Consider the following 22,910-nt stretch of genomic DNA (forward strand, 5'->3'; position numbering starts at 1 on the left):
CAAGCCCCGTCTGATCTTGCCCCTACCTAGAATCTAATGCACATACCTCTGAAAGCACTCGGAAGACCAGCTTCCCAACTGCTTTATTACCTCCCTGGACCACCCTGCCTCCCTGTTTCTGTTGCTGCCCCTATCCAGAAGGACTGTGTCCAAAAATCCATAGGTTGCATCCCCATGCACGTTAGTGCTTTTCTCAATATGTTCAACAACTGAAAGGCTGTTACTCTCTTGCCGTCCATGTGCACAAAAACTGCCTCTACCTTCTCAGCCTTTAGCCTTCTCAACTCAAACACCACCGCCGAGGGCAAACCCCACTGTGTTCCTGCTCTGGCAGCAATACATGCACCCCTTGTGCCCTCTGATCCATCTCGGAAGACCTCAGAAAAATTGGCACCCCCTGGGTTTGAATGAAGACCTCCTCCCATAGCAGCCCCTTTTTTTCTTTTTTTTCTTTTTTTTGGAACCCTGCATTTCCGACACACGAAATACCCCAAAAAATATCCACCCCATCAGTGTTGCAAAAATTATGTGTTCCTGCTCTGAATAACAAATCTGTGGCAATGTTTGAAGCACCCACCTCAAAACTTCTAAAGTCAAGGGGCTCCTTGCCTCCCTGTCCTGTCCTTGTTCCCTTATTCATCCTTCCAAAATGCGTGCGCCCAGCTTTCCAGCTGATGGTGCATAGCACCACAATAAATTACCCATGAAAGCCACGCCTGTTAATTTACCTGCAATAGTCACCTTTTACTGCCCTTTTCCTATCAAGTCAAAAATGACTTGTACCACATCTTCAACTCTATCCCTCCCCCTCTCCCTTCTGACTGCACCATACCCAATGAATTCCCTCCAGGCCAGCTTATATGCCTTCCATGTCGACCATGCCAATGACCCTACCACCAGCTGCAGCATCCTTTCTTGCCTACATTCCAAAACTGATGTGGCATGTGACTCTGTTTCCTGTCTGCTTCTGTGGCAAGCCCATGGAGCCTCTCCCACTGTAACAGAGACAAAGCATCCGCAATGTCATTATCCACCCCAGGTACGTGCTTTGCTTTCAACATGATATCATAGTGCAGACACGCCAGGACCAACACTCAGCTATTTAAGACCTGCGGATCCCTGGCTGACTGCCTATTAACCACTTGTACTACTGCCAAATTATCCACATGAAACAGAACTCTCTTGTGCTGCAATACCGGGCTCCACAAATACACTGCTACCACCAGCGGGAAGAACTCCAGAAAGGCATTGCTCTATCCTTCTTTTTTCCACCCCGTTGGCTACTCCTCTACACACCATCTGCATTGTCAATAGATACCAAAACCAATGCCGCAGAGGCATCCAAAAATATCTGTGTTTCCCACTCTATTTCAAGCGTAGTACCCATAGGGATCAATCAATCAGTAGATTTATAAAGCGCGCTATGTACCCGTTAGGGTTTCGAGGTGCTGGGGGGGGGGGGGTTGCTGCTGCAATCGTTCGAAGAGCCATGTCTTGAGGAGTCTCCTGAAGGTGAGGAGGTCCTGGGTCTGGCGTAGTGAGGTGGGGAGAGAGTTCCAGGTCTTGGCGGCGAGGTAGGAGAAGGATCTGCCGCCAGAGGTCTTGCGCTGGATTCGGGGGACGATGGCGAGGGCAAGGTTGGCAGAGCGTAGTTGACGTGAGGGAACGTAGAAGTTGAGTCTGGAGTTCAGGTAGGTGGGTCTGGTGTTGTGTAGTGCCTTGTGTGCGTGGGTGAGGAGTTTAAAGGTGATCCTCTTGTCCACGGGGAGCCAGTGGAGGTCCTTCAGGTGGGGGGGAGATGTGACACCGGCGGGGTATGTCGAGGATCAGGCGGGCTGATGCGTTCTGGATGCGTTGGAGTCGTTTGATGTCTTTTGTTGGGATACCTGTGTAGAGTGCGTTGCCGTAGTCGAGTCTGCTACTGACGAGGGCTTGGGTCACCGTCTTTCTGGTTCCTGTTGGAATCCACTTGAAGATCCTGCGGAGCATGCGGAGGGTGTTAAAACAGGAAGAGGAGACAGCGTTGACCTGTTTGGACATGGTGAGAGCGGAGTCGAGGATGAAGCCGAGGTTTCGTGGCTGGCTGGCTGGCTGGCTGGCTGGCTGGCTGGCTGGCTGGCTGGCTGGCTGGCTGGCTGGCTGGGCCGAGGGCTAGCAAGAGTCGTTCCAGGCCAAGGGGGTGCGCCCGAGGATGAGGACTTCCGTCTTGTCGGAGTTAAGTTTCAGGCGGCTGTTGCTCATCCACTCGGCTATGGATTTCAGTCCCTCGTGGAGGTTGGTTTTGGCGGTGAGAGGATCTTTGGTCAGGGAGAGGACGAGCTGGGTGTCGTCGGCGTAGGAGATGATGCTGAGGTTGTGTTGGCGGGCCAGTTGTGCGAGGGGGGCCATGTAGACGTTGAACAACGTTGGGCTAAGTGAGGAGCCTTGGGGGACGCCGCAGATGAGGTTGGTGGCTTTGGAGCGGAAAGGTGAGAGTCAGACTCTCTGGGTTCTGCCGGAGAGAAAGGATGAGATCCAGTTGAGGGCTTTGTCTTGGATGCCGGCTACGTGGAGACGGGTTAGTAGGGTGCGGTGGCAGACTGTATCGAAAGCGGCTGATAGGTCTAAGAGGATCAGGGCTGAGGTTTCGCCGTTGTCCATTTGTTGTCTGATGTCATCTGTGGCGGCGAGGAGTGCGGTCTCAGGGCTGTGGTTTCGTCTGAAACCAGATTGAGAGGGGTCTAGGATGGAGTTGTCTTCTAGGAAGTGGGCGAGCTGTGCGTTGACGATCTTCTCGATGACTTTCGCTGGGAAAGGGAGGAGGGAGATCGGTCGGAAGTTTTTGAGATCGTTGAGGTCAGCCTTAGGTTTCTTGAGGAGGGGTTGGATTTCTGCGTGCTTCCAGCTGTCCGGGAAGGTAGCGGTGTTGAAGGAGAGGTTGATGATCTTGCGGAGTTTGGGGGCGATGGTGGCGTCGGCTTTGTTGAATACGTGATGTGGGCAGGGGTCAGCGGGAGATCCTGAGTGAATGGAGTTCATGGTCTTTCGGGTTTCAGCGTTGTCTACTGGAGTCCAGGAGGTGATGCAGTAGGCGTGGGATGAGTTGTTGGGGGTGGGATGAGTTGTTGGGGGTGGGGTCTGGCGGAGGTGAGGTGATGAAGCTGTCGTGGATGGCTGCGATTTTCTGGTAGAAGAAGGTGGAGAGATCGTCGCAGAGCTCCTGGGAAGGAGGGACGTCGTTGACGTTGGCGTTGGGGTTGGAAAGTTCCTTCACTATGCAGAAGAGTTCTTTGCAGTCGTGAGCGTTGTTGTTGAGGCGTTCTGTGAAGTGGGAGCGCTTGGCGAGTCGGATCAGTTGATGGTGTTCGCGGTTGGCTTCCTTGAGGGTAGCAAGGTTGTCGGGTGTGCGCTCGAGGATCCATTTATCTTGAGTTTCTGGCAGGTGCGTTTGGAGGTGGTCAGTTCGTCTGTGAACCAGGCTGGTTTTTTCTTTTCTTGGTTGGCGGTGGGTCTCTTGAGTGGAGCTAGGATGTTGGCGCAGTTGAGGATCCATTGATGGAGGTTGCTGGCGGCGGAGTCCGGGTCGGTGGGGTCAGGTGGTGGGTTTTTGGCGAGGGTGCTGGCTAGTTGATCTTCAATGACTTTTCCCCAGCGGCGGTGAGGCGGTAGAGGGGTGCGGTGGTGTTTGGTGTTTTTCTTGAAGGTGAAATGTACGCAGTGATGGTCGGTCCAGTGGAGTTCGGAGGTGTGGCTGAATGAGATGTGGTTGCTTGAAGTGAAGAGTGGGTCAAGGGTGTGTCCGGCGATGTGGGTGGGAGTGTTGACCAGTTGACGGAGTCCGAGGTTGGAGAGGTTGGTGGTCAGTGATGCAGTGTTGGTGTCATTGTTGTTCTCCAGGTGGAAGTTTAGATCTCCCAGGAGGATGTAGTCTGGAGAGGCGAGGGCGTGGGTGCTTGCGAGGTCGGAGACGGTGTCGCTGAAGGGGGCTCTTGGTCCTGGAGGGCGGTATATGAGGGTTCCTCTGAAGGTAGTGTTGGGGTCCGTGTGAATCTGGAAGTGGAGGTGTTCGGCTGTCTTGAGGGTGTCGTCCGTGTGGGTGTGGATCTTGAGGGTAGATTTGTGGGCGATGGCTATTCCTCCGCCGATTCCGTTGGTGCGATCTCTTCTGGTGATCTTGTATCCGTCAGGGATGGCGATGGCGATGTCAGGGGCCGAGGAGTCGTTCCACCAGGTTTCGGTCAGGAAGGCCACGTCTGGGGCGGTGGTGTCGAGCAGGTCCAAGAGCTCGATGGCGTGTTTTCGTGCGGAGCGTGTGTTGAGGAGGATGCAGTGCAGGTGGTTTGTGTTGGTTGTTGCTGGCTTCGTTGTTCTGTTGCAGGAGAAGTTGCAGGTGCGGCAGGAAAAAGGTCCTTTGGTGTGCTTCGGGGTGGCCTGAAAGCACTCTGTGGAGGGGCCAGGGTTGAGGGTGAGGAGTTCGCTGGCTGAGTATCGGAGGCAGGGGGTGCGGGGGGCATGAGGACCGGGGGGGGGGGGGTGGGCGCTGGGCGCGGTCCAGGCACGGACGGGCGCAGACGGGCTTGCCTCTGGCACGCCCGCTACACGCGGACGCGCAGCGCCTCCCATTAAGAAGGGAGGGGGGAGGGAGGAGCAGCTGGGAGCCGGGAGGCGGGAGGGAGCGGCGAATGGGGTCGCAAGGGGGGCGGGGCCGCAGGGAGGCAGCGGCAAGGTGAGATCGGCAAGGGGGAGCGCCCAAGGGACGAAAACCAGGGAAAAAAGCAAGGCACAAAACAGCAAAAACAGGCACAAATACAAATATGGCACAAATTACAATCGGGGTACAGCAATCAGAGGGGCACAACGGGGGCAGATGCGCAGGAGGCAAGGCGCTTGAAAAACAATAGAAAAGCACTTACAGATGCCATTAAAGGTATCCAAGAATATGCACTACATGTGCAAGTACTCCTTCACACCCACTGATAGCCTCAGGTGATGATGAGGCAAAGACAGTTCTGACAATACCAGCCCCAGCCACCTGCAGAAGGTTTTGCCCGCTTGGACTACTTTACATGCAAAGTTCAAGTGGGCCAGTAAAGCTTGCACTTCCTTCACTGTGACCATCTATCTACCCCACATCCTGTCCAACAGTAACTGCATTGCTACTTTCTTATCGAGTGGCCATCGGGCCTGCATAGCCATGGAATCCAGTTCAATCCCTAAAAAAGATGTGGCGGGACCCACTGTTCTTCTCTGTGACCAAAGGCACTCCTACCACTTCTATGAGCTATTGAAAGCTGTCCAGCAACACCTAGCAGCTCATTGAACCGGAATGTGTAACCATGAAGAAATCATCTAGGTAATGAGTGACCTACTTGTGGCCCTTATTGTATGTGAACAGCCACTCCAAAACAGTACTGAAGCACTCAAACAGTGCACATGACATAGGGCATCTCATAGGTAGGGCCCTATCCACATACCACATGCCTTCAAACTGTATACCCAACAACTGGAAATCATCCGGGTGTACCGGGAGCAACCAAAAAGCTGACTTGATTTCACAGTTTGCCAACCATGCCCCTCGTCCTGCCTGCTCCATTAATGCCATAGCCACATCAACTGAGGAATATGACACACATGCTACTTCATCCAGGATGAAGTCGGTAACAAACTGTCCTTCTAGCCAGGATAAATGTTGTATTAACCTGAACTGTCCTTGTTCTTTTTTTGGGCACCACCACGATGAGAGAAATAATAAGATTGTCCATTGGCCAATCCTGAAAAGGTCCTGCCATCCTACCTTCGGCCACTTCTTTGGCTAGCTTTGCCCCCACCACCTGTGGATTTGTCTTAGGAGATTTTAAATTCTCAGCACAATGCCTGTCTCGTAACCAAACCTGACACCCCATGTAAAACCTTCTGCAAACTGAGCAACCTCATCTCCTTTGGGGTAAAGCCGAAACCAGTAGAGTATTCTGTGTATCTTAACCGGCGTAAGAGCCCTTACCTCCAGACCCCCGGCCTCCTCTACCCCCTAAAGTTCCCCTCACTTCCCTGATGCCATCCCTGTGAGGCTGGCCGCTGCTGTCCCCTGCTGTTGTATTGCCCAGCTTGCTCTGTTCCCTGGTTGCCATAGCACTGAACCAATGCGTGCCTGCCCCGCACTTCGAGTACTCATGTCTAAACTTGCAGTACTCTTATGAAAAGTCCTTTGTTGAAGTCCCAGCACGCCCCCAAGATCCCTCATTGTGGTTTGAATTCCTGACCCCACCCCACCCAGGGTAGGACGCTGCTGAAGGGCTTATACTGTATCGGCAGGCCACTGACTCTAAACACCGTCTTATCGAACTTTGCTGGGCCCATAGTCTTCTGCCACAAATTGTGTCGATTTCCCACCAATTTGGCTTCTGAGTCAGCTGCCATTCTCGCCCAGAACTCTTCGCCATACTGAGCCCATGCGTTCCCACCAAACGAAATCTGTGCCTTCCTAATTATGTCCGTATATATTTTAGAAGGGCAACACTCCTCTCTGGATATTTCTCGCAATATACATTTGCGTATATAGGAAAACCAGAAGCCCAGTTTTCTATGGTCACTGGCACCCATGGGCATTTTGCCAGTTAAAATCCCTCTTCATTCGAGGCTTCCTTTGACCATACCTTTCTATGTAACAATTTCAGTACCTACACAAATTCTCCCGTGCAAATCTTGTCCTTTTGTAGCTGGCAGCAAATGTGCCCCCAATGGTTTCATAACCCCCACATGAGGGAGTTTTTTTAAAACTTTAACCTCTTTACCTTCTCTTCCTTCTACTCCCTGCCCTGCTCCATCTTTCCCCACTTCTTCGCCCTTCTTTCCCTCAGCAGCATTCACCTCATCCTTTTGCCCCCCTGTCTGTTTCCAAATCCTGTACCTGCGATCTCCCCTATTCGCCTTTATCAGGCCCCACACACGAGTCCCTAATGTAAGTACCCTTTCTGAGTCGTATCTCATCAGAGCTCCCCCCACAGTCAACCTCAATTCTTTGTTGCTCCCGATTCACGTACCGCTTCTGCTTACCTGGCGTCAAGGTCGGCGCCCACCCCAAAGCCTGCCGCCTTGCCAGTGTCTGTGAGGCCCTCCTCTCTGCCTGCCGTTGCTCTGCCCTGCAAAATACGACCACAGATCTTAGGTATGCCCCCGCTGCCTTTCCTCCTTATCACACTCTTTCCACAATCTCCTCTTCTTCTGTACTATCCTCGATATAATCCAGATCCATATCTTCAAATCCACACCATTGTGCCTCTGAGCCATATCCACCTCTGGGCACCTCCTTGCCCTTGTCCTGTCCCATGACCCCGGTACCACTCGGACCCGCCACGTGAGGCTTTCCCCACCACCCCAGTGGTGACACTTCATCACTCCTTAAACATAACCAAGTCTTCCTGTGGTTATGTTTTGAGCTGCTTTTGTGGCTCACTATGCCGGCAGAGCGGGCTCGCTCACGCCCAGCCACTTCCTCCTGCAAGGCTGTTGCCAGCCTACGCGGGGTGCTCACCTCCAGATCCCACGGTGTTGCCCGGCGGACTGCTCCGCACCAAGCAGACCATTTGCCTCCGGGTTGCTGAGCCGGCCAATACTCTCCCGACTCTGCCTTACCCTGACTGCTGGTTCCTGGTGTATACATATCAAGGGGGCCCGCTGCGGCCTGCCCTGCTGCTCCCTTCATCCTCATCTTCGCTCCATGGAAGCTCGCTCAACTGCTCCAACATTAACGATCTCGTCCTGCTTACACCCCAACTCATGCCCGCTCCCAAGTACTCCTCCTTGTCTACCTGCCCCAACTCGTGTTCCCCCGCACCCTCCCCCATATGGCACCTAGGCTGTCCCCCCTCAAATCCCATCCTCTGGTCCAACGCCGCCCTCTGCCCAACCAATGCTGGCTGGGCTCTGTTCCCCTAGGACAACGTTTTAATCTTGCCCCATCTCTGCCTGGCCCCCTTTGAGATCGAAATGGCACTCCCTGATGGACCCTGGCATATCTTTTCTTCCCTGAACTACCTTCCCCAAACCTGGTCTTCTAATGCCCAGGGCCCTCATATGGCATATCCAGGGCCTCAGGGCAGTGGCACGGTCTACCTGCACCCCAGCTCCCGCTTCAGGGCCTCCATAACATCTCCCCTCCCTTATACCCTTCCCCCCGTGGCTGAACGTGCCCAACCGCCCACCCCTCCCTTCACTGTCACCTTCCAACTTGTTCCCCTGATCCTACCCCAGCCCAGCTCTCCTACTGCTTACACCCCACAGCCCCTCCCTTTGATGTGCCTTGGGTCCCGGCTGCTCCACGTACTCTCAGGTGGCCCGACCACTCACCTGTTTTGGTTGCTCGCCTTTGCGAGCATGGGGTGATGAGCACGCAATGACCGCTCCCGCCACTCCGCTCTATGCGCGCCTCGGTGGGCGAGGCCGCGCTGCACCACACCGCTAACCACCAATTCAAGGAGGCCGGCCTTAGTTAACAACCTCATGGCCTCCTTGATTTTCTCCTCTTCTGAGGACATCCTTGCTACTCCGCTGCACCATTCTTTTAACTAGGCTCGCTAAAATTCCTCCCAGTCTCCTAACAGGGCTGCCACTGTGTGTTCTCACACAATGGTGGTTAGCCAGTCATCTGGACTGTGCTGCCTACCCCAATACCCCCGGTGGACAGACCGCTTGCCAGCGACTGTCCTCCAAACCCCTACTGTCTACATCTAACTATATCCAATACAGTATTTGTCCCAACTTACCTGTGTGAATTTCACCCCATATAGGCGCGTCCCAAGCTTCCTACCATGAAAAAAACTTGCCACTTGTTGACCCGCCTTAGAGAACACTGTATTCTTAGTACGTAATACTAGACATCACAGGCAGGGCGGAAAAAGGCTACAAGATCTCACACACCCACGCCTGCTATCTTGGACTAGTTAGAAACTGGCTAACTTGTATGTATAATATGCAAAGAACTTCTCCTAAATCAAATCAAATCATTAACATTTATAAAGCGCGCTACTCACCCGTGCGGGTCTCAAGGCGCTAGGGGGGAGAGGGGGGGTTATCGCTGCTCGAACAGCCAAGTCTTTAGGAGTCTCCGGAAAGCGGAGTGGTCCTGGGTGGTCCTGAGGCTGGTGGGGAGGGAGTTCCAGGTCTTGGCCGCCAGGAAGGAGAAAGATCTCCCACCCGCCGTGGAGCGGCGGGTGCGAGGGACGGCAGCAAGTGCGAGGCCAGCGGAGCGGAGGTGGCGGGTGGGGACGTAGAAGCTGAGGCGTCTGTTGAGGTATTCCGGTCCCTTGTTGTGGAGGGCTTTGTGTGCGTGGGTGAGAAGACGGAAGGTGATCCTTTTGCTGACTGGGAGCCAATGCAGGTGTCTCAGGTGTGCGGAGATGTGGCTGTTGCGGGGTACGTCGAGGATGAGGCGGGCCGAGGCGTTTTGGATGCGTTGCAGGCGGTTTTGGAGTTTGGCTGTGGTCCCGGCGTAGAGGGTGTTGCCGTAGTCCAGGCGGCTCGTGACGAGGGCGTGGGTCACGGTTTTTCTGGTGTCGGCGGGGATCCAGCGGAAGATCTTACGGAGCATGCGGAGAGTGAGGAAGCAGGCGGAGGACACGGCGTTGACTTGCTTGGTCATGGTGAGAAGAGGGTCCAAGATGAAGCCGAGGTTGCGGGCGTGGTCTGCGGGGGTCGGTGCGGTGCCGAGGGCCGTGGGCCACCAGGAGTCGTCCCAGGCGGACGGGGTGTTGCCGAGGATGAGGACTTCCGTTTTTTCAGAATTCAGCTTTAGGCGGCTGAGCCTCATCCAATCTGCGACGTCCTTCATACCCTCTTGTAGGTTGGTCTTGGCGCTGGCGGGGTCCTTGGTGAGGGAGAGTACAAGTTGGGTGTCGTCGGCGTAGGAGGTGATGATGATGTCGTGCTTGCGTACGATGTCGGCGAGGGGGCTCATGTAGACATTGAAGAGTGTCGGGCTGAGCGATGAGCCTTGAGGTACGCCGCAGATGATCTTGGTGGGTTCTGAGCGAAACGGAGGGAGGTAAACTCTTTGGGAGCGGTTAGCGAGGAAGGAGGCGATCCAGTCCAGGGCCTGGCCTTGGATCCCGGTGGAGCGTAGGCGGGTGATTAGGGTGCGGTGACAGACGGTGTCAAAGGCAGCCGAGAGGTCGAGGAGAATGGTATTTGGCAACCCTGATATTCAGCTGCAGTACATCTGTATTGCATCTAGCCCTCCCTAAGTACCTACAAGTGACATTTAGACACTTCAAAGAAACGAAACACCACAGCACAAACAAAAATTAATATAATTGTATTTGATCAACAGTGAGTAAGACTGCACAAGATAGATGGGACCAAACCGACCAAGATAATCACTCACTAAATTTAAACAGAAATTGAAAAACCTCAAGGGCGTATAAAAAACATTTCCTCCCATTAATGATAAAATCAACTTGCATCAAAAGAGGAATACAAGTCCATGACCAAATGTCTGCCATCTTAGATTAGAAGAAGGTTGAAAAACAGCCTCAGATGAGTCTTTTCAATGTAAAACCTCTCACCTGGTTCCATCCCAGACTAAAAACTATTAGTCCAAAATTCAAATCAACCTCGAAAACATGGGCTCATAAGGTCCAGTTTCTTTTTTTGAAATATATATCAACTAGATCAATAGAGGACAATAGTGGGAACCAAATATCTCTTGTGGTAGATGTTAAACTGCTCTCTGTGATCAGGTAGTCAGCCAACAACAGTCCCCTCTATGAGTGATACAGTTCCAAATCTAGGTAGTCTTGATGGTACTGTACCACAGGATATGTGTACCTCCCTCTTCATGAGTTGCACATGAAGGCGTTCTCCCACTGGGTTTCATTATTAAAGTCTCATGTATGTGTATCCAAAGTAAAGATCCTTCTTTTTCCTTACTTGAAATACATCTATGCCCCCTTCATTCAATTTTTTTTCCAAGACCAACCATCTTAACTCATCCATCTTGTGGCCTCTCTCCAAATAATGTTTCACCAAAGAGGCATTTGTCTTTGCTGTTTTAATAGCTGACCGATGCTCCATAATTCTAGTGGCAATACTACACCCTTTTTCATCAACATAGCCTAACCCTCATGGACACACCACCACACCATTAAGTAAATAACATTAGTGGTTTTACAGTTGGTCATTGACTTCAAATGTATGGTATAACCATTGATGGTACAGGACCCTCCTTCGATAGCCCTATCACAGCCCTACATCAGAAACATGTATAGTTTCCCTGTGCTGGAACTTTTCCATCAATTGTTTTCTGAATGAATGTGTTCAGGTTCAGTAAACGTAATTGAACTAAATCATCCCTCAAGTTCCTATTGCACGTAAGTGCGAATAATGGTTTGGGGATAGTACCACCTTGGTCTACATTGCTGTTCACTATATGCCAATTAGCGTTAACTATTTGGACTTTTTCATTGAACACAGCACAGAATGTGTGGTAATTCAAACTCATTTGGACTCCTTTTTTTAGCAAATGATCTCTGTCATAAAATCTAGCTATCTTATAGGCTTCGCTCACTAGTCTGTGGGATAGCCTTGAGCAAGAAACATTTCCTTCAAATCACTGGCCTTATAATCTGTGATATTAGTACTATTTCGCTTTAAACTCAAAAACTGGCTAAAGGGAATACTCTGTCTGTGATTTCTAGAATGGTAACTGCTAAAATACCCTCACCATACACTGCTAATTACCCCACAAATTACAGCACTCATGGAATAATTGATACCATCACTGATAATATCAATGTAATACTTGGGCTAAATTCTTTCACCAAAAAACTGTACATGGAGGGTGCACGAGTTATAGTTACCTTAGGGCATGAGTTATAGTTAGTTGAGATCATTCTAACTATAACAGGTGAATTTCTATGGTTTTGTATGTTTAAAATGCGAGCCTAACTATAACGTCCCTGTGACCTTTGTTTTTTTCAGGGAATATATATCTGTATGTATATATATATATCACTGGACACTATGGTTTGAGCAGAAAATATGCCACTGAAAGACCATTTTTGCTTAAACAAGTCTCCAGCCAGTATCTCGTACAGTTCTACCGTTTCACATAATTTTGTCTCTAAATAAATTATGCTACTTTGCAGACCCCTACCTATGAGGTTGCGCTATGCCACGTAATGCTACATAAATTGTGGATGGACTCTTCTATTTTAATCCTTTTGAATGCCCAAACTATGCTGACAATATCACTGTGCCTTGGTATGAACACCACAAGTTTCTTAGGCCATGCTTTTTAAAGATAGTTCTTAGTTATACGTCATAGGCCATGCTCTATTTATAGATCACTCTCTGTACATACACATTAACTCCTGCCCCAAACACTTTGATTACAAGCCAGCATATTCATGATCATATAGAAATATCTTAGCACAATTGTCTGTGGCTTGCTAGGGTTTAACAGTGCCAATGCAAGGATTTTGTAAGCTGTAACCCACGGATGAACAATGCAGGTCTTGGTGGGTTGTTTCCACACAAGGTTTTCAGGATATTCATGTAAGATAATTGTATATACAATGTATAAAAATGGAAATCATTTACTTAGTCAAAAGATATTCTAAAAATCTGTCATGCAGCCAGACGTCTCAGATCTCTGTAGTGCTTAATTTGAGCCAGTAGGTGCTGCTGGGCCATTCCAGCACTCTTTGATTGGGGACCGGGACTTCTTTTTCATCACAAAACTTTGACTTAGAAGAAGAAAGAAAAAGTCCGAAATTGGGGAGAGTCGGAGGACGAGAAAGGTAAACAGTGACAAAGGGTGAAAGCAGGGTTGGCAAAACAACCTTCAAATTTGAGATCGAAGTGCAGAGAGTGCAGAGAGTTGAATGAAAGAGGCATGGGACGAAATCAATGCTAGACAGCATTGGTATTTGGCAACCCTGATATTCAGCTGCAGTACCAGTAGTCTTCTGAGCAAAACTCTGGGCCCTGGCACTTACTGTTTTACAAATTAAGCACTTGATCTATGTTGAACATTCTGAAGTAATCTGTTAATATCGATATCTTAGCATGGAGAGAACATTTTCAACTGGTAATGTAAATATGGTGCTAGTTACTTGTGGCACCCAAAGTGGCACTTAATTTTCCCTTGCACTAAAAACTGTTTCAGATTAAGAACAGCCCAATAGCACATCCAGAGACACACAACATTCAAGAAGTATTGGCAAAGCCAATAGGTTCCACCTTTCTGGTCACTAGGGTTTGCCAACGTCTTTTAGCAATGCTGCACAGCATCCCCTAGTCTGTACAGCATAGCTAAAGATTTTCCCTTTTGAAAAAGGCATTTGGCTGCACTTATGAACATCAAGCGCTTGATCTACTTTTGTGCTCCCTTTTCTCATCCTCGGTGGTGGTGGAAATTGGAGTATTATGCTGTGAGGTTGGTTAGGTCTCACTATACAATATTCTGCACAGTGCCCCAAATTGGTTCCTTTGGATTTAAAATAATAAATCCCTAGCTCAGTCCTGGTAGTGTTGCCCAGAACAGTTAGAATTTACTAGAGGAAAATGTTTTAAGCAGTTCAGAGTACCAAAATGGACATTAAGTAAATAACATGCCTCAAAAGAAATTTGACACCAATTTATAAAAAATAGAGATTTTTATATAAATTTAGACACCAAAACAAACACAATCAAAAAAGTATAACTGAATTATGGATTTTAGAATGTGAAATAAATCATTGCAATTCACTACTGTCAAATTTTTAACATTGAGGTCAATGGAGAAAATCAACACGTAACAATCGGTCACTTGCAGGTCCAGTCCAGGTGAAACCACTGGGGAGGGGGAAGATGATGCAGGTTCCAGGACCAGAGTATAGCAGTCAGTACAAATTTACCTGGCTCATAGGGCCCAGATGGAGAGTTGCCCTGGCTGTCCCTGGTGCTGAAAATAGGAGCCACGGTTCCTAAAAAGACGCATTGTAACACTCGGTCACTTGCAGGTTGAGTTCAGGGGGACCCATTGGATAATAAGTTGGTTTGGGACCCTGGACCAAGGTACGCCAGACAGTAAAACTTTACCTGGCTCATGCAGTCCAGGTGCAGAGTGGTCCTGGCTTTCTTTGTTGCTGAACACAGGAGCAGCTGGTACTGGTTTTACCCCTTAGATGGAGCTGGAGAGGAAATGCATGAGAAAGCTTGACTAGAGAGCAACTGAAGTGGGTTTTTGAAAGTGTTGCAGTGTGCGCTTGAGGTGCAGCATCAAGCAAAGGAGGTGATAGCCTGGCTGGCTGCCAGAGGCAAACATAGTGTGTGGTTACTATGCCCTCTGGGGGAAAACAGTAGTGGCCTCAAACTTGCTGGCGGTCAGGAATACATTTCCCATAATGCACTAGACCATTTACTTTTGGACGATCCCTCAGTGGGACCATGACCAGTGATTCTTTTGGTTCTGGGAACGTGCTGGCTTCAGCAGGCTGCAAGGTATCAGTACCTCTAGTCCAAGGGAGTTTTTGAGTTGCCATAGGTGCGCACAGAATTTCTATTTTGATTTTGAAACTGGTCTCTGGTCCAGGATGAGTCTCAGTCTTACAGTTGCTGGGTGATTGACACTGGTGCAGAGTTTTGCACCTTCTCTTTGTGCAGGTCATGAAGTTTCCGACTCTGTCTCTTTGTCCTTGGATGCAAGTCGAATCAGATCTGAGATTCTGGTGCATGGGGTGCCCCTTAAAACCTAGATTTAGGGCTATTGTGAGTATGAGGACAAGTGGCCACTGGGCTTCTAGCCCCAACGGCTAATCCGCCCCTGAGGTGACCAAATCCAGGAGTGTGTGTCACCTGATATACCCAGAACCCTGTATTTTTCCACTTTTCAAAATGGCACAGCCTATCCTCGGCTGTACAGACCAGGTAGCCCACCCTAGAGGTGTGGCTAGCCTTATGGGTGTGTATGCCTTCTGACTACCTTATTTTCCCACCTACCTAGGTGCAAATGTGTTGGGGGCAGGAGGATGGCAGCTTTGTTCTCCTCTGGAGGACAGCCTACACGAATATCATAGGCAGTGTGCCACTTGAAGCTCACCGTGTTGATGTGACACTTCACTAGCCATCCTGTCAGGGAGGGAGGTAACACCTGCCCAGGCAGGCCTTTGATTCTGACTCCTGGGAGTGTTCACACATCCTTGCAGGGGTTCAGATTCCTGTTTTGGCAGTAGCAGCTGCAGGCTGTCAGCCGGGCCACAAGAAATGCTGGGGCAACCAGGTGGGTAACCTCGAAGGTAGCCACCTGGTGCATGCCACATTAAATCTGACTTTGGATTTGAGTCAGGTTTAATGAGACAAGTTGTTTGATACTAAACATGACATACTTCAGCAAGACCATAATGAAGTTGTTGGCTTCATGATGCCCTGGTGCCAGTCCATGTTAGCCTATGTCCAGCTGACCACTTATAGTAGCCTTTAATGGCAAAGACCACTATAGGAGATATAAGCTTGCACTTATATGCCCACACTTTAAATATAATGCACCCTGACTCCTGGGCTCAGGAGGCCTACCTTAGGGGTGACTAGCATATATTAAAGGCAGTGCTTTGACTTATATGGTGATGACAAAGTTGAATTGGAGCAGTTTGCACTGTTCCTGCAGTATGCAATGGCAGGCCTGCCATAGGTTTGCTTGGGTCACTCAGGGCGGCACAAATAGTGCTTTAGGTCCTGGTGACCTCTTTACTCTGGTACCACTGGTACCATTTACTTAGGACTTATAAGGGGGTTAAAGTCCTTGCTGATTGGGAATACCAATTTACAGTCATGTTTGAGGAGGGAGCACTGGCACGGGGGCACGGTTAGCACCCTTCAGTGCACTTTCAGAGTCATATTCATCAGCATTGGGGCAAAAAGTGTGGGGGGACCATACAAAAAGGGCACTTTTCTACAGTTGTGAAGATAGCCCCCTGAGAACCCACTTTTCCTTTTTCCATTTTCCAACATTTGCATCCTGTTTTAATTGGAGTAGTACGCCTGTGGTTGTGGGTCCGCATCAAAGGTATGGATGGGAAGTTGAAGTGATATTGGACAGAGTTCCATATATTCATTTTCAGGCACTTAAGAAGTATTTGGTGGTTTCATGATAGAGTGAAAACTGTGGCAATGCGAGGGATGAATGATCTATCATGCGAACTAGGATCAGTCACAGAGAAAAAATGCACATTTAAGTAATAATGGCCTAACTTTACATAGAAAATGACTTTAGACTTCAAAATGGATTAGCAAAGGCAGTTGCAGACAAGATGTGTAAAAGGAGACATTTACACGTGCATGTTGGTGAATGGTATTTGTGTGCACTGTGCTTTCACCATTTGCATGCATGGTGCACACAAGTATGTGGGATGCTTATGGCTATGAAGAATTGTGCACACAGTCCTTTGCAATAACTAACACAGGAGCACTTGGAGGGATGCGTGTAGCTTTGAATGGCATTTATGGGAACAGTACTGATTGTGTTTGTGCACATGGGGCACAAGAGTACACCTGTGTTTAAGGCAGAGAAGGTCCTTTGTGCGTTCTCTAACCATATGTTTTTTAAACGTGAAGCTCTGGAACACTCAAAGGGTGTTCTTGTCAATGAATGGCATTTGTGCATATAGTACAGATGTCCTATGTGCGCGTAGGAGTAAATGGAGGGATGTTTGAGGCATTGATAGGCAATTGTGCAGTTACATCATTTGGCACTTCCCCGAACAGTGCACAGAAGCGATTTGAGGACTACTTGTGGCCATACATGGCATTTATGCACAAAGTGGCTATGACATTTGTGTGCACAATGTGTATTATCTTTGCACTGAGAGTAGGTAGGTGCCCAAAAAGGGGTGTTTGTTGCAGTTGGCACTGCCCACCATAGTAGTGCAAACAAATGGATATCATTGGCAGCAGTAGACCTTCAAATATGTGGGCACAAGCAAATGCACGCATCCATTCAGACTAATCAATTCCGCTGCTTATTTTTTTTTGTTAGTTACTGATTTGAGTTGTATCAGTAAACTTAAAAAAAAAAAAGTGAAAAAAAGTGGGTCGGAAAAGCAATAGGGTGGGGGAGCTGCGAGGGAAGCAGCGTGGATGGCACTGGGATAGCAACAAACTGAGAAGGCAGAAGCAAGCGGACGAGAGAGAGTGAAATGTGTAGCTGAGAGGGAGAAGCACATAGCTGAAAAAGCAACGAGGGAGATCTTACAATGGAAGGGGTGGGAGAGAAGCACATGACCAGAGAAAGAGCAACAAGAGCTCAGCAGAGGGGGGAATTACACAAGGGAGACAACTGAAAACACATGCAATCTCATAGAGTGCTTAAACAACAAAAAAAGTAGCATCTGAAAAAGTAAGCAGTGTCCGACATAGTGATGCGCCCATGTTCCAGGGGAGAGACAAAAGAAGAAGAATAAAAGTCCTCACATGCTAACGAACAATAAGCAAGCAAATGAAGTCCAACAATGGTAATCAATGGGCAGGCTTTAAGCCCACTGTTGGATAACAATACGTCTTGAAACAAACACCATACACACGGTCTGATAGGCAAAGCCTAAAAAAATCTTTGACTTCTTTTCCAGTTCTAAGAATTTATTTAAACAAGCAAAAAGTGTGACTCCAATCTCTAAACCAAAAACAATTATAGCTTTATTTTGCATTGGCACGCCAGTGAAAAGGGAAAGGTGTGCCCATTTCAAAATAAATTGCTCTTTCTTTGTCACATGAGCTAACTTCAAGCTAGGTGAATCCTAAGTACCACATGCCACACATTGAACAATCTTTGCTTTTGAAATACAGTCCCCAGAACTGTTGTAAATTCCAACTAAAATTACTAGTAAGTTGTGTAAAAGGCAACATGCCTTTAGCAGAGCTCTAGTGGACTAGTGGGCACCATTCTGTTTTTGCCTTTATTTGGAATACAAACAGATTGGTTGTGGTGTGTGAGGGATCATGACTGCTGTTTGTTTATTTTCATTTTTTTTTTTTTTCTTTTTTTTTTTTTTTTTGCAACAATGCTGTTTTTCAGTGTGATGAGGGATGGGGTACCTGGTGCCCATTTGGGGTCAGCTAGGGTAGCTTGGGGCTTCCTCCTCTAATATGGTTCATAACTCCGGGAGATGTGGTCCTCTGGGGCCCATGATTGGCCTGAAGACGACAGCCCCAGACCAACCTACTTTTCTAATGAATTGGCCTTGGGGAATGGAGTCCACGGGGGCCTGGAATGGCCCAAGGTGGGATGGATGCACTCCCCTTTCCCTTTTTAAAACAATTGGCCCAAGGGGGATGGGTCCCTTGAACTAGAAAAGGCTCGGGCGGTCACATGCCTCACACCTTTTAAAATATTATGCAACTCCCCTGCGGGTCCTGGCCAAGCCCAGGGTTTTGAATTTTCGGTAACCTTTCTTTTTAAAAATGCATTTTATGTCCCTCCAGGATTAGGCTGGGGGTAGGGTATCCCTACACTTCCTCCTTTTATTTTTTTGAAACTTTTTTCAGGACAGGATGCTGAGTCTCTGAGTCCTAAAATGGCTGCCATCACATCTTTGCGGATATAGTGGCAGCCAATCAGATCTTATCTCTAGACCTGTCTCCTTTGTGGATCCTCCGCAATGTGAAATATTTATATATTTGAAACTTGACTTCTTGAGAACCCTTTAGGGGAATTACGCCAAAGCACAAAAAGCATGCTTTCTGGATTAAGATCTTACTCTCTGCCAAATTTGGTGTAATACAGTTCAGCAGTTTTGGCTGTAGCTGTGTCTAATTATCCTATAGAAAATTGGATGGAGAAAATGTGTTTTAGGACCACTTCTTCTTTCCTGGTCCCTGATAGAGGAATCCTCCTGAATCCCGAAACTTTTCGAAAGGAGCTGGGGTGGATAAAATGTTTTTGGAAAGTTTTTTTTTGTGAAGATTCATCAAACGTTATGAAAGTTATTAGCAAACTAATAAGTACTTTTCCTATGGTAATGTGGTCATAACTATAACTACCCAGAGCCGAATGACACTTGTAATTTATATATATATATATATATATATATATATATATATATTTTTTTTTTTTAAACAACGTAACATTTCAGAGTTAGAACACTCCAATATGTTGTTAGCTATGATTGACATGTGTTTAAAGAACAATGTTTTCATGTTTAATAATGAGATTTTTCATCAATTATGTGGCACTGCAATGGGCATTTCTCTTCCTCCTAACTATGCCAATTTGGTGATGGGTTGGTGGGAAAGAGAAATAGCATGGGACAAAGCTAATGATAAATTTGTTGAGAAAGTGTTACTTTGGGTCCGCTTTATTGATGATCTTTTTATTATATGGAATGGTTCTAAAGATGAATTTCTGCAATACTTTACTGTTCTAAACAATAATCAGGTGGGTTTAAAATATACTTGTGAAACAAGTACCACATCGATTAATTTTTTTGGATATTACCATCTATATTGAGAATAACAAAATTGAAACAACAGTATTTCAGTAAGGAACTGCATGTAACAGTGTATTGCATGGACAGAGTTTCCATCCTAAATCTTTGATCAAGAGTATACCTATGGGTGAATTTATTAGAATGAGGAGAATTTGTTCCAATGATAAGGAATTATCCCTGAAATGTGTTGAAACAGAGGATATAATGAGAATATGCTTAAGAAAAAATTGACTGCAATAACATCTAAAAAATGAGAGGAAATTTTATTTAGGAAAAGAGAACCAAACTTAGGTGATCCAGTTAGAATGACGATGAGATATACAAAAGAAAGTGGATGTATAAGGAATATTGTGGAAAAACATTGTAAAATAATTGAAAAGGATTCAGATTTGGGACCCTTGGTAGGACCCAAACCGCAGTTCTCATATAGAAAAGCACTTTGTATTAGAGATATGGTGGTTAAAAGTCATTTTACTTTAAAAAAAGATTGTAATTGGCTGGAAGAAGAACAGAACGGTTTCTCTAAATGTAATAGTTGTAAAGCATGCAAAATTGGTAAGTCGGTGAAAAAGATAACATTTCCAAATGGACAGGTAGTGGCAATAAAACATAAAATCACTTGTAACACTAAATTTGTAATTTATGTTATAGAATGCCACTGTGGTCTTAAATATATTGGTAGCACAATTTGTATACTGAAGAAAAGAATACTTGAACCTATTTGAGCGATAACCCATAAAGACACTACATATGCAACTGCTAAACATTTGCAGACACATATATCTAATGATTGGAGACGTTTAAGATATTATGGGATAGATCATATTCCAGACCATGAAAGAGGTGGTGACCGAATTAAAAAGCTGCGTCAATTGGAATCTAGATATATAATTCAAATCAAAACGAAGGCCCCATTGGGGTTGAATAATGACGAGGAGCTTTACATACATCTGTAATGTGGAACATAAATAATCAGATATATATTTTGAAGTTTAAAAAGATGTTGGATTATAGATCATTCCATATGTGAGAATATGTAAATTCTGCAAAGAATATGAGGAAAATGATTTGATGATGATTTGTAGCAAAGACAATTGATTGATGTATACAGTAGAGGGAATGATATAGATACACTATTTGATTTGGTTTAATTGCACAAGGGGATGTACATTTTAATTAATTTTGGCTTAAGTATTTGCCTTCATGTAAAAATATTTTGCGAATATATAGGAAATTATTATTGTTAGAACTGATGGGTTGTAATGAGCTCTGTTAGTATGATTCGTTGTTTACTTAATTGAACTACCAGTCCCAACATACATTATTTTGGTTATAAGGTCATTAGCTATAAATAGATGAGAATGGACTACAGGGCTTGAGAACTCGATAAAGACCGTGTCGGTCGAAACGCGTTGTTTGTTTGCTCACAGTCTTATAATAAATAATTGATACTAAGTCCTTGTTGGAGTGCCCTGCCAAACGTCTTTCTCCTTTCTTATATCTACTTGAGGGTGCGGCTTGCCCTCGGCACTGGCACCGGTAATTGGAGCGCGGCGCCAAGCAAATGAGCTGCTTTGTTGTTAATATATATATATATATATATTCCACAGAAAGGGGGACATACTGGACTCCTAGCTCCTGGTGGGGGTAATGCCACGTGTGGTTGGACACCCGCTTGTAATATCTTCAATTTCTCCAACAGCACCTAAGGAAGAAATCAATCAATCACAATATTTATAGAGCGCACTACGTACCCGTTAAGGTTTCAAGGCGCTGGGGGGGGGGGGGAGGAGTCTGCTGCTACTGGTCGAAGAGCCAGGTCTTGAGGAGTCTCCTGAAGGTGAGAAGGTCCTGGGTCTGTCGCAGGGGGGTCGGGAGGGTGTTCCAGGTCTTGGCGGCGGGGTAGGAGAAGGATCTGCCGCCGGAGGTCTTGCATTGGAAGCGGGGAACGATGGCGAGGGCGAGGTTGGCGGGAGGGGGCGTAGAAGTTGAGTCTGTTATTCAGGTATGCTGGTCCGGCGTTGTAGAGTGCCTTGTGGGTGAGGAGCTTGAAGGTGATCCTCTTGTCCACGGGGAGCCAGTGGAGGTCTTTCAGGTGGTGGGAGATGTGGCATCAGCAGGGTACGTCGAGAACCAGTCGGGCGGAGGCGTTTTGGATGTGTTGGAGTCGTCGGATGTCTTTGGCTGGGATGCCTGTGTATAGAGCGTTACCGTAGTCTAGTCTACTGCTGACGAGGGCCTGGGTCACTGTTTTTCTGGTTTCCATCGGGATCCATTTGTAGATTCTACGGAGCATGCGGAGGGTGGTGTAGCAGGAGGAGGAAACTGCGTAGACCTGCTTGGACATGGTGAGGGCGGAGTCGAGGACGAAACCCAGGTTGCGTGCGTGCGTGGTTGGCTGGCGTCCCAGCGTGGTGGGCCACCAGGAGTCGTCCGAGGCCGAGGGGGTGCGTCTGAGGATGAGGACCTCCGTCTTGTCGGAGTTCAGCTTCAGGCGGCTATTTATTTCTCATCCATTCGGCGATGGACTTCAATCCCTCGTGGAGGTTGGCTTTGGCGGTGAGTGGGTCTTTGGTGAGGGAGAGGATGAGCTGGGTGTCGTCGGCGTAGGAGAGAATGTTGAGGTTGTGCTGACGGGCCAGTTGTGCGAGGGGGGCCATGTAGACGTTCAACAGCGTCGGGCTTAGAGAGGAAGGGTGGAAGTCGGACTCTCTGGGTTCTGCCGGAGAGAAAGGAGGAGATCCAGTGGAGGGCTTTTTCTTGTATTCCGGCTTCGTGGAGGCGTGTTAGTAGGGTGCGGTGGCAAACCCTGTTGAAGGCTGCGGAAAGGTCCAGGAGGATGAGGGCTGAAGTTTCGCCGTTGTCCATTTGCTGTCTGATGTCATCTGTGGCGGCGAGGAGAGCAGTCTCAGTGCTGTGGTTGCATCTGAAACCGGACTGGGAGGGGTCCAGGATGGAGTTGTCCTCGAGGTGGTGGGTGAGCTGAGCGTTGACGATCTTCTTGATGACCTTCGCCGGGAAGGGGAGGAGGGAGATTGGGCGGAAGTTTTTGAGGTCGTTGGTGTCTGCCTTGGGTTTCTTGAGGAGGGCGTGGATTTCGGCGTGCTTCCAGCTGTCCGGGAAAGTCGCGGTTGCGAAGGATAAGTTGATGACCTTTTGAAGTTGGGGGGGATGGTAGAGTCTGCTTTGTTGTAGACGTGGTGGGGGCATGGGTCTGAAGGGATCCTGAGTGGATGGAGTTCATGATCTTGCAAGTTTCAGCGTCATCTACGTGGGTCCAGGCGGTGTAGCGGTTGGCACAGGTGGAGTTGTTGGGGGTGGGGTCTGACGGAAGCGTGGTGTTGAGGCTGTCGTGGATGTCGGTGATCTTCTGATAGAAGAAGGTGGACAGGGGGTCGCAGAGTTCTTGGGATGGTGGGATGTCGTTAATGTTGGCGTTGGGGTTGGAGAGCTCTTTCACGATGCAGAAGAGTTCTT

Source organism: Pleurodeles waltl, chromosome 1_2 (genome assembly GCF_031143425.1).
Source record: "Pleurodeles waltl isolate 20211129_DDA chromosome 1_2, aPleWal1.hap1.20221129, whole genome shotgun sequence".
In the NCBI taxonomy this organism is placed as follows: domain Eukaryota; kingdom Metazoa; phylum Chordata; class Amphibia; order Caudata; family Salamandridae; genus Pleurodeles; species Pleurodeles waltl.